This window comes from Ascaphus truei, chromosome 3 (assembly GCF_040206685.1).
Source record: "Ascaphus truei isolate aAscTru1 chromosome 3, aAscTru1.hap1, whole genome shotgun sequence".
Taxonomy (NCBI): domain Eukaryota; kingdom Metazoa; phylum Chordata; class Amphibia; order Anura; family Ascaphidae; genus Ascaphus; species Ascaphus truei.
The window spans coordinates 21,337,392-21,355,664 of NC_134485.1; the positions used below are offsets into that span (position 1 = coordinate 21,337,392).

At 44.7% G+C, this 18,273-nt stretch overlaps 1 long non-coding RNA gene across 1 annotated transcript; it reads right to left on the minus strand.

Moving 5' to 3' along the window:
* Positions 1–10,808: 10,808 nt before the first annotated feature.
* On the minus strand, positions 10,809–17,744 carry LOC142490883 (uncharacterized). The gene is made up of 3 exons (XR_012800129.1): positions 17,454–17,744; positions 16,154–16,349; positions 10,809–11,431 (listed from the first exon to the last, which is right to left on the minus strand). It is a non-coding gene; the product is annotated as an uncharacterized LOC142490883 (long non-coding RNA).
* Positions 17,745–18,273: the final 529 nt, after the last annotated feature.

Sequence of the window (18,273 nt, forward strand, 5' to 3'; positions counted from 1 at the left end):
CCTCTGTTACCTACAAGATGCTGTTAAAGGGGCAGGGTCAAATAGCGGGCAAAAACAACTGAATAATGTAATCGGTTTCCATAGAAAGATTCAATTTTCACTTGTTTGTTTCCTGTGTAAAAATAAGTCCGTTTCTATTCTCTCCAGGTCCTCAGGTCTATTCTCTCAGGTCCTTGCCGTAGTCTTCAGGGCAGGCTATTCTCTTCAGTGAGGCTTCAGAGCTGCAGTAAGACAGAGCATTGTGTTTGTATGTCTGTAGCCAGTTTTTTCACAGGTTGTCAGTACCAGATTTAAAAAGGCTGCTGCCTAAATACCTGAGCAGCCAGACAGCTATACTCTGATGCAGGGGTCCGCAACACGGCGCCTGCCAAGCCTTTTGTGGGACACACACGACTGGCTGGCCAACCAGATGACCAAGGGTCTTCAACGTGTCGATCGCGAGCTACCGGCTGCCACCGAGTAGCTCGCCACAGTGCCGATGAGAGCTGCTGCGTGCCTCTCTCGTACCGGTCCACGCCAGAAGTCAGGCCCAACTTCCGCATCCGTAAGTGGGACCAGCACTGGAGGCCTCCCACCAAGGTAAGTGTGTGTGTTATTTGGGTGGTGCTGGCTCTCTATCCTGAACTCACAAGGGGTAGACAGACCTTGGGCACAAAAAGGTTGGGGACCTGGTATAGCAACTAGTTTTACGTAGTGCTTTAAAGAGGTTTGCAGGCACAAGTCCCTGCCCCGTGGATTTTACAATCTATTTTTTTTGGTGCCTGAGGTACAGGGAGATAAAGTGACTTGCCCAAGGTCACAAGGCGCCAGCACCAGGAATTGAACCTGCTTCAAACTCAGTGCCAATCAGTGTCTTTACTCATTGAGCCACTCCTTCTCCCTTATTAGAGGAGAGGATTAGGATTAGAGGAGCTCATATTGTTGAGCCACTTAAGTAGGGCATAGTCTGTTAGAGGGGAAAAAATGTATCCCCAGCAGATAGTGACAGTGTCTCTACCACCCATTTAATGACGGTAGACTCCTTCCTAATCAGTGCATAGTAGGTCTCCCTAGGGAAGAGCTTTCGACAATGTAAAGAATCAGATACTCTTCCCCCCCAAAGTCCTGAATAAGAACGGCCTCTATGCCCACCTCGGAAACATCCATGTATAGGGGAAAGGGTTTAGTGCAGTCTGGACTTTCATTTGGTAAAAAGTTCTTTCATATTCTTCTGCCCATTATATATTTTTTTTATTGGGGCTGACAATTTCTTTAGGTCACTTAAAGGGTCTGTGACCATGGAAGTAATGTAAGTGTCCTGGAACTAGAATCAGAGTTCTGTTCCCTTTCCCCTTTTTTGCAGCTCTGCCTGCTGGCCCTTTATGCTGTCATACTTTCCCTGCAGTTATTATTCCCTGTGCAGGCGATTTGGATACATTAGTTTCTTTATCTCCTAGCCTCATGCAGCAGTTGCCACGACTACCCCTGTTATTCCCCTGGCATAGTGGCCTGTTCCACTCTCCCCTGCCTGTATTCACAGTTTCCTTTGCCCAGGCTCTGTTCCTGTGAGGAGCCTCCATTTTGCTTTCTTTTCACCTCAGCAGGCTAGCAGGCACGACCTATGCCCTCAGTTCCCGGTAGGAAGCATCGTTTTTACTTTTTGTCCTTATTATCAAGCACTATTATTGCAGACAACTCTCTCTCACTACACCATCTACAAGAATATCTGTGATCTGCTGCTTTTCAATAAAGTGAAGAAAACTTATAGAACTTGTGGTGCTTGTAAACGGAAACTAGTTAAGCTGTCTGACCATGTATTATCCAGCATACTTCCCTGTGGTTCCAGCACAGTAAAAACGGATTCTATATACCTTGAATTCAGCATAGAAGCCACTGCTTACAGCCTTTAGACAGAAACTTGCAGCAGTACAAGCAAGCAGCTTACACTGCACACAGCCTGCAGCTCACACAAAAGACAGAAGCACTGCAGTCAGACTGCACTATACACAGAACTTTGATTGCTCTTTTCTGTCTTTGAGTCCAACCTCTGCACAACCTGACAGTGAGGAATTACCATCTCACCTTACCCTGCGCACGTTCCCACGGCTAGTGCCACAGAGGGCCACCTGACACCGCCAGGACACGGGTCAGAGCCACCGGACACCTGTAAGTACAGCTACCCCTACGCTTACCGCAGCAGGACACCTACCGGCACTATCTGAGACATCCATCACTGACGCAGGTAAACAGACAGCACGCCACACGCACTGACTAAAGGCCTACACACATCTACAGCATGGCAGAACTCAGATCCTCACCAAACACCACGCAGGAGAGTGATCACTCTGACACAGAGACCACTGTGCAACTGCAACAGGCGCAGGCAGACGCAAGGCCTAAACAGATAGTCACACTGACACAAAAGGCCCGCGAAAAATATGAGGCCGACATTGAAGCGCACTGCGCCAAGTTAGAAAAGGCCTGGGAAAGAACCGCACTAGAGTTACGCAATGTTGCTAGCATTGGCGATAATGCACAACAGCTCGGGCAGGCAATTATTCAAATAAAGTCTAACCACTCATGCTACCAAGGGCTGTCAGAGACATACATCACCTACTTGACCAGAGCCAACACCGACGAAAGCCTGCAAGAAAGACGCAAAATAACATTGACCTTACACGTGACAACCGCGTGCGGACCGCTATCACAGACACGCAAAGCGTGAGAAAAGAGCTCCTTCTGGAGACCGCATCGCAGCGCTCCAGCACATCAAGGCACTCTTCAAGGTCTGAAAAATCAGTGCAATCCAACGCGTCCAGCGCAAGCGCTACCGAGGCGCGAACCACCGCAGAGGCCGCACGTGCCAGGGCCGAATATGGTCGGAGAGGCAGCTGTAAGGGCAGAAAGAGCGCGCATAGAAGAGGAGCAGAAGCCGCCAATGCCGCTGCCACCGCCGCCGCTGCCAATGACGCCACGCCAATGCCGCCGCTGCGCGAAGAAAGGCCGAATTGGACGCGGATCTAGAAGCTCTAAGCAAAGAAGAGGACGCTGCCGCCACCATAGCCCAAGCCAAAGTCTTAGAAGCAGCTGCGAGACAGGACGGCAGGGAGCAACCGTACAGACAGATAGCCTCAGAGGATCCAACGCACTGAAGACTACGTAAGGAGCCTCTTCAGTGTAAACACCAGCGCACCGTCTCAACACGAAGGGAGTGACTTCACAGACACCGAAGACTTGCTAGGTTCACGTGGAGAAGACGCCGTTCCTTTAAGGGTACACGCTACCTGGGATAGCCACAGCCGCAACAGTGACCCACTACAACAGGCTCACAATCCAGGTACACCCACACGGGAAAACACAGCCCCTCACACTGACCAGCAGTTATCACACGTCCACGCCAAGGAAGAGGCGACCGCAAGGACCCTCCCGGTAACTACCACAGACTGCGACCAATATGCCGATGCCTCAGGCCTGACAGACATGGGCAAGTACATAATCCGGCGTGACATGGTGCAAACAGGACTTACCAACTTTGACGACCGCCCTGAGAACTACCGAATGTAGAAGTTCACATTCAAAGACGCAATCGAGAGCCTGGGCTTCTCAGCAAGGGGAGAGCTCAGCCTGTTATCCAAATGGCTGGGGAAAGAATCCAGGGAACACGCGAAGAGACTCAGGACGGCAAACACGAACCACCCCCAAGTAGGTCTTGACCTAGTATGGGAAAGGCTAGAAGAGTGCTACGGCAGCCCCGAAGCAGTCGAAGATTCGCTTTTCAAAAGAGTCGACAGCTTTCCCAAGATCACAGCTAAAGACTACTCGAAGTTACGAGAGCTTGGGGACCTGCTGTAAGAGCTGGAGTTTGCAAGAAAAGAACATTCCTTAACAGGTCTCAACGTCCTAGACTCAGCTCGTGGAGTGAGACCCATCTTGGAGAAGCTACCCTACAACCTCCAAGAAAGCTGGATTTCACAAGGCTCCAAATACAAAAGGGAGAAGCAAGTCGCCTACCCCCCATTTTCAGTCTTCTTAAGCTTCATTCGCGAAGCAGCAAGGACGAGAAACGACCCCAGCTTCATCTTAGGTGCGCAGACAACATCCAGTGCCAGCCACCCGAAGAATCAAAGGTCAGCGTCGAGATACAAGGATGCCAGAACACCCATCTTGGTCCACAGGACAGACGTGTCTGCTACGACCCACGCGAGTCCCGACCAGTCAGCCGTCAGGAACAAGAAACCAAGGGACCTTAACAAAGAATGTCCCATACACAAAATGCCGCATCCGCTTCACAAGTGTATCGGATTCAGAATGAAGCCCATAGAGGAGCGGAAGAACTTACTCAGGGAATGGGGAGCTTGTTTCAAATGTTGTGCTTCCACAGCTCATTTACTCAAGGACTGCAAAGAATCTATAAAATGCACAGAGTGCAATAGCTTCGTAGCTCCAGTCACTATACAAGGGAAGTCTCTTCTCAGAGAAATGTCCTTTGAGAAGCAGGACTGGGACACCCCACTACCTCCAGAAAGACAGAAAGAGTGGGAAACGTGAAAGGATTCTTTGAAGGCCCTAGAACAACTTCAGATCCCACGTCCCTACTCCCCTATATCTCTCACCGCTGCACACAGCAAAGAGCTTTTCGTGTTCTCAGATGCCTCTACAAAGGCCATAGCAGCGGTGGCCTACTTAAAAACCATGGCCGTGGGTGGAAGTTACCATATCAGGTTTATCCTTGGCAAAGCTAAACTGGCGCCACAACCTGACCACACTATACCAAGACTCGAACCATGTGGCGCAGTATTAGCAGTAGAACTGGCCGAACTTATCGAAAACGAGATGTACTGCGAACCAGATGCTGTTAGATTCTACACAGATAGCAAGGTTGAAAAATATATTCTCTACTGCTGCGTAGGAACCTTCTCTCGTACTTTGGATGATCACCTCCGGAGGCCTTTAAACCCACTCTTTAAGTGCTGGACAGGAAAAGACAAGCAGCTCGGAGAAGTAATTGAGTCAGACACCAGTGAGCGTTGTCAAAAACCTCTCCTGTTTATTAATGGTTTACAGTCAGGTTATATAGTCGAGCGAGCGTAGAAAAAACACGTATACGTGAGAAACTTACTTCCCTTTATGTTTATCTAGAAAGTGACAGATGGAAAGTTACGATTTGGGAACTAGTCTAGTTGCCCGATCATGGGGCAGTCTAGGAAGCGTCATAATTCTTGTTGTTAAGACATTTCATTGTTAAGACATTTCATACATTCAGGCTAAGCACAGCTGACTAAACTTCCTGTTTCTACATGGTGAAATAGTCTGAACATACATAGTTCAGTAGTTCAGCCACCATTAAGTGGGTAAAAGGTCAGTTTAACATCTGACTAAAAAGCATAATGACATAATCAGTATAAAATGGTTATATAGCAGTCAAAATGGAGTCCCCCCTTGATACACACATTATCAAAGGTGGTACTGGGTTACATATGTAACAAGAAAAGAAGATTCTACATATACGTGGCCAACCGTGTAGAAAGGATCAGGAAGTCAACCCAACCAGAACAATGGCACCATGTGCCCACAGACCAAAATCCTGCAGACCATGCCATCAGTGCCTGCAGCGCAACTACAGAACATGTTGTGGCTCACAGGACCAACGTTTCTTACGTAGCCCGCGGAAACGCCATCAAACCCAGTTAACGATTTTGAACTCGTGGATCCTGAGAAAGACACGGAGATAAGGCCTCAAGTATCCGTGTTTCTCACGAATGTGCTGCACAGAAACGCATTCTTATCATGCCGATTCCATCGCTTCTCAAGGTGGACAGCCCTCCTGCGAGCAGTAGCCCATCTGAGGCACATAGCTATCTCCTTCCACCAGACACTAGGTGGTAAAATGACCGGCTGCCACGGCTGGCACATCTGCACAGAGTTGCGCACCGTGGACGAAGTTACAAGGGCAAAGGAAACTGTTCTCCGTCATGTTCAGAGAGAGACATATACGGAAGAGATCAGTTGCATTCGTGGAGGGAAGAGCATCCCTAAAAACAGCCCACTTTGGAAGTTAAATCCCTTCATCAACGATGAAGGCCTCATGAGAATAGGAGGCCGTCTCAACAATTCCCAACTGAGCAGGGAGGAAAGCAATCTACTTATCATCCCTGGGCGGCATCACATCGCCACTTTGTTGGTGCGCTACTACCATGAACAAGTCATGCATCAGGAACGACACTTCACTGGAGGCGCTATCAGGGCAGCAGGCATTTGGGTCGTTGGCATGAAAAGGTGCGTGGCCAGTAACCTCCACAAATGTGTTAGGTGCCGAATGTTGCGAGGCAAAAGCCAAGACCAAAGGATGGCAGACTTACCTATGAAAGACTTAATACAGAACCCCCCTTTACCTGTGTAGGACTCGATGTATTTGGAACCTGGATGGTCATCTCACGTAGAACGAGGGGCGGACTAGCAAACAGTAAACGATGGGCGGTACTCTTCACCTGCATGAGTACGCGAGCTATACATATCGAGATCATAGAATCTATGGACGCTTCAAGCTTCATAAATGCCCTAAGAAGATTCTTTGCAGTCAGAGGACCAGTTAAACAAATACGCTCCGATTGCGGCACCAATTTTGTTGGAGCATTAAAGGAATTACAAATAAACACTAAAGATGATAGAGGCAACAGTATCCAGAGATACCTGCGCGACCAAGAGTGTACGTGGACATTCCACTCTCCTCACTCCTCTCACATGGGTGGAGCATGAGAACGCATGATCGGGGTGGTCCGGCGTATTTTGGACTTTATGATGCTAAAAACTGATTTGTCTCGACTCACCCACGAAGTGTTAACCACATTTATGGCCGAAATATCACCGTTAATTAATGCTAGGCCTTTGATTCCAGTGTCAACAGATCCAGAATCGCCAAGTATTCTGACACCAGCAATGCTCCTAACTCAGAAAGTAGGGAACATCCCCACCCCAGTCGAAGATTTCAGTTCTAAGGATATGTACAAACGACAGTGGAGACAGGTGCAGCGCTTGACCAACACATTTTGGGATCGCTGGAGACGCAAATATCTCGTGACACTTCAGGAACGCCATAAATGGCAAACTGTTAAACCAGAGATCCAAGAAGATGTTGTTCTATTGAAAGATAGACAGGTGACGAGAAACAAATGGCCTATGGGACTTATTATCAAAACCATCCCAAGCAAACATGAAAAGGTCCGCAAGGTAGAAGTGAGAGTGACCCAACGAGGCATTGCTAAAACCTTTTTAAGGCCCGTTACAGAGATTATCCTCTTAATGCCCAAATCGGATTATAACAAAGAAGAACTGACCACCAGTTCTGTGGACTCTGAAAGACATTGTGGTGCAACCAGCTAGCCTGGAGCGGTGCATCCACCCGGCATCCTTTGCCTAAGGACTTTGGCCAAAGGACTTTGAACCCAGGGATACCGGCCGGTATCTCTTCGCTATGTGGATATGGACTTAAGCATTGTTTATGAATGTGATGTTATATTTGTCATGTATTCACACATGTTCCACATAGTTAGTTATATAGTGGTATCTCCAGATACCAGACGGGGAGTTTCCTGGAACTAGAATCAGAGTTCTGTTCCCTTTCCCCTTTTTTGCAGCTCTGCCTGCTGGTCCTTTATGTTGTCATACTTTCCCTGTAGTTATTATTCCCTGTGCAGGCGATTTGGATACATTAGTTTCTTTATCTCCTAGCCTCCTGCAGCGGTTGCCACGACTACCCCTATTATTCCCCTGGCATAGTGGACTGTTCCACTCTCCCCTGCCTGTATTCACAGTTTCCTTAGCCCAGGCTCTGTTCCTGTGAGGAGCCTCCATTTTGCTTTCTTTTCACCTCAACAGGCTAGCAGGCACTACCTATGCCCTCAGTTCCCGGTAGGAAGCATTGTTTTAACTTTTTGTCCTTACTATCAAGCACTATTATTGCAGACAACTCTCTCTCACTACACCATCTACAAGAATATCTGTGATCTGCTGCTTTTCAATAAAGTGAAGAAAACTTATAGAACTTATGGTGCTTGTAAACGGAAACTAGTTAAGCTGTCTGACCATATATTATCCAGCATACTTCCCTGTGGTTCCAGCACAGTAAGAAACACCTGTGATAGCCAGCTACTCCCAGAAAATAACTCACCTGATTTTTTGTGGTTGGTCTCTGACTATTCTTTAAGGCTGCAATCTTATCAACTACTACTTTCAACTCTCTGCCACCTAAGCAATATCCCAAGTATTTAGCTTTTTCTTAGCAAAGGCACATTTTGGGTGATTGGTGGTTAGACCAGGTGTCCGCAAAGATGTAAGGACTTCTCTGTGTCTATCCAAATGACTCTGCCAAGTTGAATTTGATAACATAGATGACAATGTCATCCAAATAGGCAGTGGTGTATTCCTGGTGGGGTTTAAGGACTCAGCCCATCAGCCTCTGGAAAGGGGCAGGTGTACCATGAAACACAAAGGTTTAGGGACCAAGACCACTGGGCTGCACCACTAACTATGGCATTCTATGATAATGCCAAAAAAAGCATGTCCTCTGTTTCCTTCATGTTCTATGAGTTGTTTTTGGGTCAAGGTAATCCTTCTCATCTATGGTGTGAATAAAGAGGTTTTCAGCCTATCTCCTCCAGGGTTTAAGCATAATCTTCGTACCTCTTTGGTGTACATGGCTTTAGGTGATTTTATAATCGACAACCCTGGTTGAGAATTTGGAAGAGGCCTTGCCACTTTGGTAACAGTTTATTTTCCATGGTAGGAAGGAGGAGCATTATATTGTCCCCATGGTGATATTCACTTATACGAGCAACCTTCTTATACTGGTGTTCCTGGGTTTGCAGAGTTTTTTTTTTTTAAGTTGGTGCGACAATCTTCCTATTTCCATACGCTTCTTCGTGTCTAAGAAATACTGCAGAAGAAAGCATGGGTATGGGCACCACGAATTTGTCAGAGTCATGTCCCTGAGAAAGGCTGGAGGGACAGCCGAAACATTGGATTTGTTTCTGACTTAAAATAAATTTTCAAGACACATCCGCAGTGCCCATTTCCATGCTTTCTTGGTTGGTATCCTTCACGTGTTCGGATAGCAGCAAGACTACCCCGCTGGGATCTTGAGCACAGTATCACCGTATTATGTATCACACCCTCTCAGTATTGAAGTATTAATAGGGAGTGCTTCAATATAGTGTTTTTCCATTGTAAGACATACTGGAGAACATTTTTAATCGGTGGCTGTTCTGCTCAAGACTTTCTCAAAAAGGTAAAGATGCCTCTAGATTGAGGACCACACAATAATATGAAGGGAGAAAATCCCGGGAAACTTGTGGCACCTTCCTAATTACAAACAGCAGGTTCAAGGGGTTGAACAGAAATATAGTATGACACGTTTAGAAATTGCAACCATTTTGCAATCAGGGGCTCAAATGTAATTGGACAAATTAACACAATCATAAATAAAATGTTCATTTTTAATACTTTGTCGAAAATCCATTGCAGGCAATGACTGCTTGAAGTCTGGAACGCATGGACATCACCAATGCTGGGTTTCCTCCTTTGTGATGTTTAGCCAGGCCTTTACTGCAGCTGTCTTTAGTTGTTGTTTGTTTGTGGGTCTTTCTGCCTTAAGTTTTATATTCAGCAAGTGAAATGCATGCTCAATCGGGTTAAGATCAGGTGATTGACTTGGCCATTGCAGAATATTCCACTTCTTTGCCTTAAAAAACTCCTGGGTTGCTTTCACATTATGTTTTGGGTCATTGTCCATCGGTAAAGTGAAGCGCCGTCCAATCAACTTCCCTGAATTTGGCTGAATCTGAGCAGACAATATATCCCTATACACTTCAGAATTCATCCGGCTGCTTCTGTCTTCTGTCACATCATCAATAAACACTAGTGACCCAGTGCCATTGTAAGCCATGCCTGCCCATGCCATCACATTGCCTCCACCGTGTTTTACAGATGATGTGGTATGCTTCGGATCATGGGCCATTCCAAGCCTTCTCCATACTTTTTTCTTCCCATCATTCTGGTACAGGTTGATCTTAGTTTCATCTGTCCAAAGAATGCTGTTCCAGAACTGGGCTGGCTTTTTTAGATATTGTTTGGCAAAGTCTAATCTGGCCTTTCTATTCTTGAGGCTTATGAATGGTTTGCACCTTCTGGTGAACCCTCTGTTTTTGCTCTCGTGAAGTCTTCTCTTTATGGTAGACTTGGATAATGATATGCCTAACTCTTGGAGTGTTCTTCACTTGGCTGGATGTTGTGAAGGGGTTTTTCTTTACCATGGAAAGGATCCTACGATCATCCACCACTGTTGTCTTCCGTGGACGTCCAGGCCTTTTTGTGTTGCAGAGCTCACCAGTATATTCTTTTTTTCTCAGAATGTACCAAACTGTTGATTTGGCCACTCCTAATGTTCCTGCTATCTCCCTGATGGATTGTCTTTCTTTTGCAGCCTAAGGATGCCCTGTATCACTTGCATTGAGAGCTCCTTTGACCGCATGTTGTGGGTTCACAGCAACAGCTTCCAAATGCGAATGCCACACCTGGAATCAACTCCAGACCTTTTTACCTGCTTAATTGATGATGAAATAACGAAGGAATAGCCCACACCTGTCCATGAAACAGCTTTTGAGTCAATTGTCCAATTACTTTTGGTCCCTTGAAAAAGAGGGGGCTACATATTAAAGAGATGTAATTAATAAAAACCTTCCTCCAATTTGGATGTGAATACCCTCAAATTAAAGCTAATAGACTGCACTTTAAGCCCATATTCATTATTTAGCTGTAACTTTAATTTATTTTGGTACACAGCCGAAATAACAAAACTTGTATCAGTATCCAATTATTTCCGGACCTAACTTTTGTGGCAGGACGGCCTCGCGGCAGGGTCAGTAAGATGCTAGACTCTATGTAAAGCTTTAACTGTAGTGGTTTATTAGCCACAAACATATAAACATAAAGGGTACTGTTCCTTTAAATCATAATAAAACATAGGAAATAAACACATATTTCCTTTAGGGAAAGCTAACTACACCATAGCTTTCTTCCTCACAAACTGCATGGCCAGCTAAGCTGGTTCCCAAACCAAAACACCCCCTGGCATATGGAACAAGGTAACACAGTCTGCATACAACAATAAAGTGTTTTTGCTTATCTGTCAGTCCTTTGGAGTAGACGTCACTGCTTCAGCACGGCCTTGCGTCCTTTCTTCCTAGGGGAATTCAGCCCCACCTTGAACCCAGAGACCTCCTCTGTTCCAGCTTCCGCAACTGGGGAGCACTTCTATCTCCCCCCTACTCTGGGGAAAACAGTCTCTCAACATAACAGCTTCCTGTGTCTTTTAAAACACTTCCTCATTCAGACAGGCTGATTAACTCCACTAGTTAGCTGCTGCTGGCTTCTCTTTGAGGAATTAACGCTCTGTGGACTGGAAAGCACACTTACTTCACTGTTCCAGCCTACTGAGTCAGTGACTCTGTCACAATATATATATATATATATATATATATATATATATAAGAAAAGCTGTGTTTAAAACAGCATGCATTGGCTTGAGGATTGGCTTGTGTAATACGAGCTTGAGACAAAAGGTGGCACTGAGTGCTCATTTGCATGTCATTTCCCAGAATCCTTTGCTGCAGTGGAAGCGCTGTATGCTGGGTGACAATGGGGAAAGACAGGGTTGCAGACCTGTCTAAGACATGCAAATGAACAGTGTTCGACAAACCTATACATTTGCTCGCCCCGGGCGAGTGGATTTAACCCCCGGGCGAGTAAATATTGGCCCAAGCAGCACACGTTTGGTACTAGGTGGCGAGTAGATTTTTTTGTGTGGCGAGAAGATTTTTTGGTGATTTGTCAACCACTGCAAATGAACATACAGTAATATTTACAGTTGCTATATATATATATATATATATATATATATATATATATATATATATATATATATATTGTGACAGAGTATATATTACACCTAGTAAAAGTTATAGCACCTGTATGTCGGTCTAAGAACTCTATTCCTTTGAAGCAGAAACATCACTATTTACAGTAAATACAAGATTTAGGGGGTAATTTGAAAACTGAAGAGTCAGCTAGACTTATTGAAGGTAATGGTTTTTTTCAGAGTATACCAGTGAAACATTTTAAACATATGCTTTAGGATCCTGTTGAACCTTTCGACCAGTCCATCTGTTTGTGGATAGTACAGAGGCTCAGACAGACTGCACCTTCAGTTCCTTTAACACACCCTGCATAAGGCAAGACATGAACTTATTCTAACACATAAACGAAAGACTGAAGAAGTCAGTATATCATTCACAGAAAGTACATTAGCGGTGCACACCACACTAATTTTTAGTAATTTTATAGTGAATAAATTCTAGTGAAACAAACCGTGATTAAGTGAAAAATACAAAAAAAAACTCATTAAAATCTAACAAGTGGTGCCTAGATCAATAATAGTTGCTGCCTTTAGTTTGCCACCATTGACAATGACATTAATGAACAGAAGTTTAAGCATTGCTTGTCCATTGAATTGATAGTGTAATCATTGGCAAATTCTTAGCTACAATTGCCAGAGGGCATGATCACTAAATGCAGTGAACCCTTGATTATACCAATGCTTCTTTACAATTTGGTCTTGCCACATGTACTTCTAGAGTTAATCCCAGCAATATATTATTATTATTATTATTATTATTATTATTAATCAATGTCATTGTCATTGTCAATGGTGGCCAACTAAAGGCAGCAACTATTATTGATCTAGGCACCACTTGTTAGATTTTAATGAGATTTTATGTATTTTTCACTTAATCACGGTTTGTTTCACTAGAATTTATTCACTATAAAATTACTAAAAATAAGTGTGGTGTGCACCGCTAATGTACTTTCTGTGAATGATAGACAGACGTCTTCAGTCTTTCGTTTATGTGTTAGAATCCATTAACCTTAGTATATAGGTAGCACCCATTTTTGTAAAAAAAAATAAAAATGACTACACATCAAAATTAATTAATTGTGCGAGCGGTGTGCTCTGTTTTGTGTTTGTACAGTAAGACATGAAATTAGTTCTCTAGTTGGTAAGGATGACTTGAGAGAAAACAACTCAGGAGAATAGCTCTATTAATTTGGTGGCCATCTGGATGGCTGTGGCTGAGGGAAAAGCCTCTGAGTACTGGGTGGCATAATCTATGACCACTAATAAATATTTGTTCCCAATCAAAGTGGCTGACCAGGTCTACGCCTATTCTCTGAAAGGGAAAGTCTACCAGGGGAGCAGGTTTTTTTCCCCTTTTGGCTAGTTAAATGGCACTTTGGACAATTGGAACAGAACTTGTGCATGCTTTCATGTACTAGTAGAACCTGGACAAAATAGAGTCGGCAGTTTTATAACAGTCCAAAATGGCCATCCCAAGAAATAGCTTGGGCTAATTTCAGCACCAAATGTTTTAATATTTTGGGAACCAACGGTTTGAGTGCACATCCAGCCTAAAAAAAAAGTCATCATACCACTCAAACCAGGGGTATACCTGAGCTTCCACAGTATTTACCACCTTCCAACATACCTTTACCACTTTTTCAAAGGCCCGAGAAAATAGCGGTTCCTATGTTTGGACTTTCGGAAGTCAACAGAGGTCCACCAGACATTTAAGGCTTTTCTGGAAGTAGGCTTCTCTTAAACCTCCTTCTAGGAGTCTCCTGCTAAAACTGGGGTCCTTGAAGTTTCTGAAGTGGCCCACCAGACCTGTTGTTCAGTCCTCTTTTCTTTTTCTACTTTTCCATAATCCTAATTCATTGTAGATAGATTTTATATGCAAAGGGAAAGATATGCCGCCAGGTGTGCCATGGGAATATCTCACATATCTACCCCCTTGTTTTTCCATGAGTCTCAAGGAGACAGGCAAAATGTGGCCAGTCTCGGCCTATTAACACAGGTTAAGGGGATTCTACCCAACATGCCTACTTCAAAAGTAAATGAAACCCTGGTTTTATCAGCTAAATTAAAGGGGATAAATAGAATCATGTGTTTAAATAATTAGGTAGATCTGCTGGGGTGAGTTTTGGAGGCACCCTCCTATATAAAGATCGGAAACTTTGTGCGTTTGATCTTCACCATACAGGTGTATGGAAACACATCATGCCATGATTAAAATAAATCTATGAGGACATCAGAAAAGCAGTTATTGATGCTTATTAGTCTAGAAAGGGTTACAAAACCATTTCTAAGGATTTGGGGCTCCAACAATCCACTGTCAGACAGTCAGTCTACAAATGGAGAAAGTTCAACACCACAGTCCCTCTATCCAGAACGATCGTCCTACCAAAATTTCTCCCAGAATAAACCAGCAAATCATCCAGGAAGTTACAAAGAACCCCACAGTAACATCCAAGGATCTGTAGGCCACTCTCGCCTTGGCATGACTCAACTATCAGAAAAAGAAGAATGGTGTTCATGGAAGGATAGCCAGGAGGAAACCACTGCTTTCTAAAAAGAACATTGCTCCCCATCTGAAGTTCGCCAAAGAGCATATAATGACCCACAAAACTTCTGGAACAATGTTCTCTGGACAGACAAGTCAAAGGTAGAACATTTTAGCTTCAATGAGAAACTTTGTTTTAGCGAAAACCAAACACTGTGTTCCAACAGAAGAACCTCATCCCAACCGTCAAGCATGGTGGTAGGAGTGTGATGGTTTGGGGCTCCTTTGCTGCCTCAGAACCTGGTCGGTTTGCCATCATTGACACAACCATGAATTCTGCATTGTATCAGGAGATTCTACCGGAGAATGTCAGGCCATCCGTCCGTGAGCTGACGCGAAAGTGGGTCATGCAGCAAGACAATGATCCTAAACATACAAGCAGATCTACAAAATATTGGCTACAGAAGAAGACATTCTGAATTTTAGCATGGCCTAGTCAAAGTCTGAACCTAAACCCCATCGAAATGTTGTGGCAGACCTGAAGCGAGCTGTCCATTCAAGGAAGTGTAAGGAATCGGGGAACACGTCCTTTGTGACGTGTTCCCTCCTTACCTGTCTCCGCACAGACCTCCGCTCTGGCACCAGCACGTGCGCGCACCCCCGCTGTTTACAGAGCATGCGCAGCTATTCTAATGCGGCCACGGAGCTTAGCTCCGCCCACTCATACGTGTCACGCTTCTCACGCGCGGCGCACTCATGTGACGCTGTGCACCGCTCCCCAGCAGCGTGGCAAGATCTCCTAATGCCCACTTGTCTCCTGCAGCCTATCCTAGCCTCCGAAGAGGCCGCACCTCTGCTCCGCCTCCTTGGCTATTGGTTCCTGTTCCTGTTTTATACCTTGCTCTCACTTTTAGTCTTCATACAAAACAAAGGAAGCGCTGATGATTCTAATCAAACTAATATCAAAATAAAAATGACATGGATCAACAGTTGACAACATCTAAAAAATAATAATAAACCCTCCTTACATATAAATAAATAATGACCCTACTAATGAATTTGTCACCGGTGTTTCATTAGTAGGGTCATTACTAGGTACTCTTTGATGGAGTGCAGCCCTCCATGCGAGGCGCGTGGGAGTTGGTCTCTTTGCTATATGTGCCAGTGAATCTTTTGTACTTGTTCGGGAAGTCCCGATCTGCAGTCTTTGTCACGGGGCAGCTACACCGCCTCACCTATCTACATTATGTGAATTTATATGTGAATTTATTTTGAGTCAATTTATAAAGTTTTTATCTATTTTGACTGATGTTTTTTTCTCTTTTTGTGCTTCCTTTGTTTTGTATGTGTTCCGTTTTAACCCCGCTGATCACGGGAGAGTGGAAGCACCAGAGGGATACCATCGTTTTTGAATACTAAAGGATTTATATTGGGACAGTGCACTTTCTTCTTTTGTGTCTCACTTCTAGTCTTTGCTGAGCATAACTAGTTGTAGCCTTGTGCTCCTGCGTCTGTTGTGCCTTGCTCCTGTCTCATTCTCTCTTGCAGTTTTTGGCTTTTACGTGTACCGACCCGGCTTGACTACTGAAACCCCTCTGGACTTCGACCCCGGCTTACCCTTGACTCTGTGTACCTCTCTAACCCAGACCACGGCTACACGGACTTCTACGATTCTGACCTCTCCAACCCCAGACCACGGCTTAACGGACTTTTACTATTCTGACCTCTCCATCCCAAGACTTGGCAAGTATCTGGACTGATCCGCTCTCTCCAACCGTTGACAATCCATCTGCCAGGCACGCTTCCGCTGCTGTGGGTGCGTGGTTCTATACTTCCCCACCTCAGTACCGGGTCCTGTCTTGCTCGTGGGTAGCGAAAGCGTTACAGGAAGCCCTCAAATGTCACTGAGTTGAAGCAGTTCTGTAAGGAGGAATGGGCCAAAATTCCTCAAAACCGATGGGAGAGACTGACAAGCAATTACAGGAAACGCTTAGTTGAAGTCATTGCTGCTCAACAGGGTGCCACCAGTTACTGAATGTAAAAGGGTCACATACTTTTTCACACATGGATATTGAATGTTGATAAATGTTTAAAAAGTATCATGTTTATGTCATTTGTTTGATCAGGTTATCTTTATCTATTATTAGGACTTAGATTGAAGATCTAATAACATTTTAGGATTGAAATATGTGAAATTCCTAAGGGGTTCACAAGCTTTTTCTCGCCACTGTACATAGGCCTGCTTACCAGAAATCCTGCCCAACATGGAGGCTTTTTAGGCATAATTTTGGGGGTATTTTTTCTGATTTTTCAAACGCACTTTTCTTTTGCAGATTTTGTGTTTCTCTGAGGGTTTATTTAAGTCGTGTTTCCATCTTTTCAGAGGAAGAGGTTTGAATTTTTTTTCACAGACGGAAATTTTGGAGTATATTGAATTCTGCTATGCTACGTGAGTAGCAGAATGTAATGAATAAAGTGTATGGCCCCTTTAGGCCGAGCTCACGGTGGTGCTTACGTCCGCGTGCACTTCAAGGACTTACCCGATTGTATAAGGTAGTTCCTCAAGCTGTGTGCATCGACACAGCTACATTTTACCGCAACAACAGAAATTGAAATTGTCGGCTGCAGTCGCATGACGTCAACATCACGTGAGCTGGTTCAGCCAATGAGGGTGAACCAGCTCTGTGACGCGTTCGCCACGCCCCCGATCACCGTGACCCATCTCCTGCAGCTTGCGCACACATCGCTTGGGCTGCAGGAGTGCGCGCGCTCGCCGCCACCGTGAGCTCGGCATTAGACTTCACATTTCTGGAAGGTTCAACCCAGTCAGATGTATGCGACCCAGTAAAATATTGGACATAGAAACAGATTCACCAAGCTCGGATAGGCATGATCCTGTATTAACTTCCATTCAAGTCAATGGCAGCTAATGTGGTATCATAGTGCGTTACCCCACATGAGCACTTAGCGCATCATGGTGAGAATGTCCAGCGCTCGGCTTGGGGAGGGGGTATCCATTTTTACCTTAGTGACTTCGGGTCATCCGCGCTGCTCCCGTTTCCAGGGACAACTGGTTACCGATAAATGAACCCTTAAAATATTTGCCTTTTGTGGGAACACCATGGCCGCTGGGTCATCCATGGCCTGGCAGACAATATAAAGACGGAATATCATTGAGACATGTCACAGCTTTCTACTGGTGACCCTGGCAGCAATATTTGTAGATTTTTGCCATGGCCTGGTAACCTGGGGATCCCCACAACTGGGACCACTATGGTTGAGCTCCAAGGAATCCCCAGGTTCTACTATAAGAAAAAAAAAAACTAGTTTGGGGGGGAGGTTGCTGCTTTATAAGAAATTATTGTTTTGGTGATTTTTAAACACAGGATTTTAGACCGTTTATTCAGTTTATATCTGACCTGTTTGTGGTTTTCTGCAGACCTCTGCAAACCAGGAGATTTGGAAGCTATCAAACCCACCTCCGTCAAAGTGACACAAAACTATATTATTATGATTTATTTATAATGTGGCAACATACTCTGTAGCGCAGTACAATCATTATATTCTATCTTCGTTAGAGCCCCAGAAAACATTAAGGAGGCAATTTATAAATTGTCCGACTGCAAAAAAAATGAAAAAAATAACTGCATTTACTAGAAATAAAACCATTGAAAGCAGCATTATTTTCTTTGTTAAAACTGCAGCAGCTGATAATTAAAATATGGGTCACTGACAAATGATAACATCTGATCCTCGTACTGCTCTCTAACCCCCCTCTCCTGATGTCTGTTGTGGGAGAGAGCAGCAGCTGGCGAACAAGAGACAAAATAAACATGTTAAGCGT